Source organism: Ips typographus, linkage group LG1 (assembly GCF_016097725.1).
Source record: "Ips typographus isolate SLU linkage group LG1, UJ_Ityp_2.0, whole genome shotgun sequence".
Classification (NCBI taxonomy): Eukaryota; Metazoa; Arthropoda; class Insecta; order Coleoptera; family Curculionidae; genus Ips; species Ips typographus.
The window spans coordinates 8,105,415-8,111,414 of NC_138422.1; the positions used below are offsets into that span (position 1 = coordinate 8,105,415).

General features: G+C 35.2%; 1 long non-coding RNA gene across 1 annotated transcript; it reads left to right on the forward strand.

Moving 5' to 3' along the window:
* Positions 1 to 786: 786 nt before the first annotated feature.
* On the forward strand, positions 787 to 5,208 carry LOC145730951 (uncharacterized). The gene is made up of 2 exons (XR_014178717.1): positions 787 to 1,797; positions 2,816 to 5,208. It is a non-coding gene; the product is annotated as an uncharacterized LOC145730951 (long non-coding RNA).
* Positions 5,209 to 6,000: the final 792 nt, after the last annotated feature.

A 6,000-nucleotide genomic window follows, 5' to 3' on the forward strand; every position in this document is an offset into this window, starting at 1 on the left:
ATGATTAAGAAAATTCATGTTATTAGTATCAATTTTTTTGTCTAGCTTCGTGATTAGTGTTAATCATACCGGTCCTATTACACCCTTTTTTTTCTTTGTTACAAATCCAAGGCGAGTTCTAGGGATTAAAAGCGATTTATCTAAAGCACACAAAATTGTTGCGGGTTTGCAGTTTTATTCTCACGTTCTATTTAATGATCAAGACACTACACTTTGCATGATATACATTATTTCTATTACATCTTCTTAATTTGGAGGCCATGTTAACTGGAAATTTAACACTTTTTATAAAGGAAAAGCAATAAATTCATGAGTGTTCCGTTACTAATGTTGGCAATTTTCACTTTGTTCACAAAGTTGTAGGTATTTTTAAGCCGCATTATTTGTTGTCCTTAAAATTGTTTCTTGTATAATTATGTATAATTAAACATACTTTGTTTAGGAAAATATGATTATGATATTCTAGTTTATCAATTTCAACCCTTGTTTTATTATCTCCAAAAAGTTAGATGTTTGTCATTTTTGCTATCCAAAGTCAGTCTTACTTCATGATACACGAAATAAACATAATAACTGTCATGGATGAAGTTAAGATTTAAAAAAAAAAAAACATTCATACAGTTAAAAAGGTGGTATTATGTGTAATCTTTCGGAGTTCTCGTACTGCTATTCCAGTCTTCATTAATGATGGTTTTAATAGGCCTACGTGGTTTTACTGACACTGTTTTCATTACATTTTTTATAATGCTTCTACTTTAAAGTTAGAAACCTGATTTCAATTTTTAATACAGGTGAACAGTTACTCAAAGCTTTGGAGTTTATAGCTGTTTTTCTCACTGTTGGATAATAATTTTAATGTTTTGTTCTGGCAACGCCTTTCTAGTAGTTATAAGCTGGATTCTTCTTGTTCCGTAAGAAGTAAGAAGTAATCAGTAAGCTGCAGTAAAAATAAACAATATACTTGTAACACATCATTTTAATTTCTTACCTTGCTCCTTACTGCTTCCTGCACAGACAACTGGCCTTTACCCCCATTCATGGGTTTTTGGAATATCATTTAACAAATATGTTTTTTGTTTTCGCATTGAAATGGTATCCGACAAGGTAGAAAATAATTTTTATTTTCAACCAGGTATGTAATAACGTTATTTCTTATGTGTAAACCAGGTGGAAAGATGAAAATTACCTGCTTTTACTTTCCACCCTGTGTCTTCATGTCACTTTGTCATGTCACTTCAATGTCACTTTCCACCCGGGTGAATGTCAATATGCGTTTTGTCATATCTGGGCTTACTTTTTATAGTTAAGAGACTGTGCCGCCACCTCTGCAACAGCTCCCAGCTCAGGTGATGATGAGTAACATCTGCGTCTTCAGAAATCTCCATGTTAAAAGCACTTTAAGAAACGTTTCAGCTTAAAATATTAAAGACAGAATGGCACAATAATGACGTTGTCAAGATTGTAAACAAAGGCGATTATTTTTCCAGGACGATTATTTTTATGGATACATGGAAAAGTACATAAACCCTGAAGTTGTGTAATTCGGATTGCCTAAAACCAATGAAAATTAATTCGACAGGCGATTAAAAATAATAGTATATTACGTACTCAGGTGGAAAGTGTTTGATTTCTGTCGAGAAATTAGATAGTTCGCCGAGACAGAAATTAAACTTTCCACCGTGGTTTGTAGGTATATTTTATATTTTATTTTCACCACCTGAGTTGCAAGCTGTTGCAGAGGTTGCGGAAGAAAGCTTCTTAACTGTAAAAACTAATACCAGATATGGCAAAAAACAGGTAATTTTCAGCTTTCCACCTGGTTTACACATAAGAAATAACGTTGTTACATACCATGTATGTACCTACATACATGGTTGAAAATAAATATTATTCCTAGTGTAAAATTTTTGATGTGTTTTGATTTTGACTATACAGGGTAATTTAAAATTGATTTAGAATTGATTTGATGTTTCTTAGTACTAAATTAGTTTAGCTTAATTTTATTTTAACGTCGTGCATAAATCCACCTTTAATCATTGTTATCCTTCTGTCAAATTAAAAAGTGTCAAAACATAGACACGTTTGAGTTGCAATTTTAGAGAAAAGTACCGAATCAAACCCTATACATATAGTAAGAGTAACTATAACTATACATACCTGCAAAAAATGTTTTTTGCTTTTATTTGCTTAACATAAAATTTTCATACATTGGCTTGGAATAAATATAGCAACAAACATTTTTCTGTATTACTGCGTTTTAAACAAAAACAAACAAGCATTCATTGTTATTCATCTTAATCACGGTTGTTGTTTATGCATTTACACTGATTGGCATGCATAATCAGTACCGAAATTCGGTATTAATTTTTATTGTCCCCAGACACGAATAGTAAATTTAGCTGTCGGTTATTAGCCAATCCGAAATTTTGAGAATAAAAACGCTATTATCATTCAAATATAAACAATAAATGAACAGTTTTAAAACAAGAGGGTCATAAAGTACGAAACGTTTAATCAACGATCCGTTGATAGCATGGAGGTTAGACGTGATACGGACGAAACAAACAAAATTTTTTAGGTTAAAGGTGAACAAGAAAGAGAATCAAAAACCCAAACATTTCCCATGACGTTGTTGACCCGTGCTGGTCTGGAATGAATCGTGCAGGGTCAAAGGGCGTCACGCGTCGCTGCCATTCACTGCCGGAACCTATTGTCGGCTTAATATTGACTGCACCAATATGCTATTCTCGGAACCTTTATTTACCTTTATAAATCCTGTATTACATTAGTTACAGTATAATTGTATTAATTTCAGAATGAGATCCGCGTCATCCATAAATGAGGACGCAACAGTAGAGCACGTGCACCAAGTGCGGTTGACTCTGACGTGCCGACAACGTTGCACTCGACCTTCTGGAGCGTGGCAATTTCGCGCCTTCCCATGACGGACGCCACTGAACCGTGGTGGCGTGATCGGCGCACATATCTTCTATTTGTTAATGTTGTTGCCGTGATGGTATCTGCATGCTGTGAAGATTCGTTAAAATTATATGTTGTGCAATTAACGTCGCTGGAGATGAGTGACAGCTTTTGATAACCCTCGCAATCCTTCTTCTTTCATTTTATCCACCTGAAATAAACATACCTGCCTGAACGATCAACTTAACCATACCTCCACTACTTTGTTTATGACGGATTGCACTGACGTAAGCACATTCTAGAGTTCACCTAGGCTAAGTTGTAATTTGACTCTGACAGATCATGTGCAAAATGTCACAGTTAAATTAAAACCTAGCCGAGGGTGCCCTTACATATGTTAGTGCAATAGGCCCTTAAATCCCTAATCTTCTAATATTTTCTAATTCACTTCACTTTCTCTTGATTTCCTCCCTGTACTCCTACCATTTTAATGTGCTGCAGGACTGCAGGAGCGTATCAAAAAATGTTACACCCCAATAGTCGGGCCCCATCTGACACCCCTCAAGACGCCAGTAGACGTCTAATATTATCCCTTTGACGGATGCTGTAGGAATGTACATCCCCTTGCAAGGTGAATACATCGCGACTTTCTTTAACAAACACTAGATTCTGGTATATGTATTCCGATGGAAGAGTGAGTGAGTTGCCCAGCCGCACGAAGCCATCCCTACAATCATCCCGAAAACCAAACCCACACATCAGTCTTATGGCCCTACGCTGGAATTTAAAAAGGCGACTCATGCCAGAGGAATGTCCCCAAGCAGGGCGCGCCTATGCAAAGAACGAATGGAACACTGCAAAATAGGCGTCTCAGAAACCCAGCCGAAATATTTTCCCCAAGTTGACGCAGCAAGTAAAGTACTCCAGATAGCTGAGCAGCAATAGAATCAATATGATCATCCCACTGATTCTTTAAAGTAGGGAACGAAATTTTCATTAGAACTGTTGGTAGAATGTGACAGAAGAAGTTGACACATGGCGGGTTCTGGTCACATTCTACAGGTCTTTCTCTTGATAATTTTCTTCCCTCGTTTCAAGAATACGCACCCTAGTCTCTAGTAGAGAGAGTCAGTCGAGCCGTTTTGCTTTTGTTCAGCAGGAGTTGGTTTGTGCCAAACTACTTCTCTAACTCACGTTCTGTCGCATCGGACCTATGCATAACCTCCTCCAATGCACAGTCCCTGACCGACATTGTTGTGTCATCGGCAAACAGTGTACATCTAGATAATTTATTGTGATTCCTTAAATTACTTTAATAGAAATTGCCTCATCATAGTCCTAGAAGCCCTACAATTATTGATACTAAGTAGTGTGTAGACTCTGGGAGTTTTGTTTCGGCGAACCTCTAGACACGACGTTTTCCAATATATGATTGCAAAAGGTTTTTTGACAACATTTTGATTTGATTCATATGGGTTTATTAGGACCGCTAGTAAAGAGTACTAGAAAAATGCGCACACATGACAACTGACATTTGACATTAGTCATGAACAGAGAATTCCAATGGTCGACTTACGAGAATCAGACGATACACAGTCGTATTGAACCATTTTTCTAAGTTTTATGATAATACAAAATCCTATCTAGTTGAATGCATTTACTCATTATAATATTTCAAACTTGTCGATTCACACACTTTGACATAGGACGAATTCATGCTGTCCATTAAAGCGGATAAGGCAAAATTCCACTGGAATTGCAAAGGATAACGAATTGAACCAATTAATAAGATTGACTGGTCCGTCCCAAAAATTGACAGTACTGAAGCACTGGCTCCGACTAAAGTATTATCGTACAACCGAAATTGAATGGACATTTAACGTCTGTAATATAATAAGACAGGTGACATTTCTATATATGTTCGTATTTGCATTATCACATTCTTTACAAGTTACATTACAGCCTAAACATTGTGTTGTCAGCAATTTGAAACGTCGGTCAAATTCAATAACAGATATACTTCTACTCATTATTATAGTATACGCTCGCAAATTATAGCCTAATACTAACTAAATAAATTCTACTTATTATACAATACTATAACAGTTACAGGCAAAACTGCTTGCACTTGATACATATTTATTTATTTGATAATGTAAGGAAGGATAGTTGTACATCCAATCTAATGTTAAAATTGTATTCATATCTTTTGAAAGTATTGTTTTAAAATTTCAATATTTTAATTAGTGTGTTCTAATTAAATAATAAAACTGCAAAGTAATTTTACAAGTGGTTTTTATAATTGAGTAAACCTTCTAAGTAAATGTAAACAATTTGTCACTGATGCTTGTTTCATTGCTGGAGAGATGGCGCTATTTGCATTAGAAATATTTTAATGTTTATGAGAGTGAATAAGCAGCGAAGTTTGAAATTGAATGACGTTTTCTGAAAACCCATTACTCACAGTGAGTTCTTCTATATATAAAAATAAACATTCAACAGTTTTTATTTCTGTCCGATACACAGGTAAATATAGGCCATCCTGTAGGTTTTTGCCACCTTCAGCTTATAGGCTCTTCAAAAGACGTACTAAAACCCATTTCAAAATTCCCATGTTTTTGAAGACTCAGAGCGATCTGAAATCCCAAAAACTATCTGGACTATCCGGAAACATTTTGAATTAGTAACCATGGACATACTAAACTTTAATTAGGTATCATACCCAAAATAACAACACTGAGCAGATTCAAAACCTATTACAAATTTTTATGAAGTGTCTTGAAGAGTCAGAAATCACCTGCATTGTAAAATAGTTCAGTATAGGCAGTAATTTATAATCCTAAAGGACTTTAGTTTTTTTTTATCATAGTTCAGAGGAACCTAGAGGTTTGAAACTCTCTAATGTAGAACTGAGCATTAAATGAACTGAACTTTGTAAAGGTTTTGGAGCAAAATAGAGGTAGTTTGTAGTTAGCTTTAGAGACCACCATGAAGTAGATTGGATAAATTATACTCACTGAACATCCTACAAGTAGGTACTTAATAATTTCCACCAAGCATTTTTGGTGAAGAATCAGGAAC